This window comes from Rhincodon typus, chromosome 35, assembly GCF_021869965.1.
Source record: "Rhincodon typus isolate 14 chromosome 35, sRhiTyp1.1, whole genome shotgun sequence".
Taxonomy (NCBI): domain Eukaryota; kingdom Metazoa; phylum Chordata; class Chondrichthyes; order Orectolobiformes; family Rhincodontidae; genus Rhincodon; species Rhincodon typus.
This window is the reverse complement of record NC_063366.1, coordinates 9041567-9043253: the sequence shown is the minus strand read 5'-3', so window position 1 is coordinate 9043253 and position 1687 is coordinate 9041567. Positions and strand designations below refer to the sequence as shown.

General features: G+C 35.7%; 1 pseudogene; it reads left to right on the top strand.

Moving 5' to 3' along the window:
- Positions 1-246: 246 nt before the first annotated feature.
- On the top strand, positions 247-1200 carry LOC109919213 (annotated as a pseudogene).
- The last annotated feature ends 487 nt before the right edge of the window (positions 1201-1687 follow it).

Sequence of the window (1687 nt, the reverse complement as noted above, 5' to 3'; positions counted from 1 at the left end):
ACTCTAATTTATCATTAATCGTACTAGTTTACAGATCCCATATTAACCCTTAGTCATTCCTGGCAAACATTTTGAAGTTTGTCGTAGGAGATGCGTTCATATGTTCTTGCTCATTGAATTTTATTTAGCAGTTTGATCTCGTAATTTTAACAGATCTGAACTCTGTTTCCTAATAGGTTTCTTTATATACTTTTTTTTTCCCATATTCATGCTGAATCAGTTTTAACTAACTGTCAGAGAGGAATTATGGCAAAATTAGCGGAGACTAATGAATCTCTCAGTAACCCAACATGATTGATTGCTTCTGAAAGTTGGCAATCCTACAAAATATTCGAAGTGGTCTTCATTTTGATTGTGACTGGATGTTTAAGTTTGATAACCGCCTTTGGAAACATCCTCGTTCTGGTTTCTATCAAAGTGAACAGACATTTATAAACTATTAACAATTATTTTATTTTCAGTTTAGCGTGTGCAGATTTGATTATTGGTGCATTCTCCATGAATCTATTCACTGTCTACATTATATTTGGTTACTGGCCTCTTGGCCCAGTGGTGTGTGAGTTATGGATTATTGTAGATTACGTTGTTAATAATGCCTCTGGCATGAATCTCCTTCTCATCAGTTTTGACCGCTATTTCTGTGTGCCAAAGCCCTTGAAGTACCCTATGAGAAGGACAACTAAGATTGCAGGGATATTGATTGCATCTGCCTGGGTTATACCATTCATCCTGTGGGCTCCTGTCATTCACTTCTGACAGTTCATCGTAGGGGAGTGGACAGTCAGTGAGGGCGAGTGTTATGTATCATTCATCACAAATCCGACTGTAACTTTTGGCATAGCTGTGGTTGCCTTTTATCTCCCTGTTATTATCATCGTGATTTTGTTTGTGCGCATATCTCATGCCAGCAAAAGTCGAATAAAGGAGGATAAGAAAGTAAATCGAGAGAAAATGGTGACAAACACCATTCTGGCTGTACTCCTAGGATTTATCATCACTTGGACCCCATACAATATCTTGGTGTTCATTAACAATTTCTGTTCAATCTGTATCCCCAACACAGTTTGGACGATTGCACAGTGGATCTTTTACATCAACAGTGCAATCAATCCTGTCTGCTATGCTTTGCGTAACAAGAATTTCAAGAAAACCTTTAAGTATCTTCTCTTCTGTCAATACCAGAACATTAATGCAAAATGATAATAAAGAAAGCAACAAATTGACTTTATGAACTGTCCTTGCATATTATTTATATTGGCATTGAAAATATATATCCAAAATTGTATGCTGGCAAAATGGTAATTATGTGAGATGTTGGGTTAAGTAGATATCAATAACATATATTGTAAGCAAATTTGAACTGATCCGCATTAACTTCTTTAATAGTATGTTAAATAAATTATGTTCTGATTATGCCAACATATTTTCGAGTGAAGTAGGAGGGATATTAGCGCAAAATATCAGCATCATAAAATGCAGTTGAGGCATATTTACTGAGAAATGATCAATTTTACAACATTATTCAATCTTCCATAGGATTGGAGATTTCAAAACTAGTATGAGATTTATTTTTAGATTGTGGGGAGAAAAATTCATAAACGAAGACCTGAGGGACAATTGTTTCCCACAGAGAGTAGTTTGCATGTGGAATGAACTTTCTGAGAAAGTGGTGGATGTAGGTGTAATC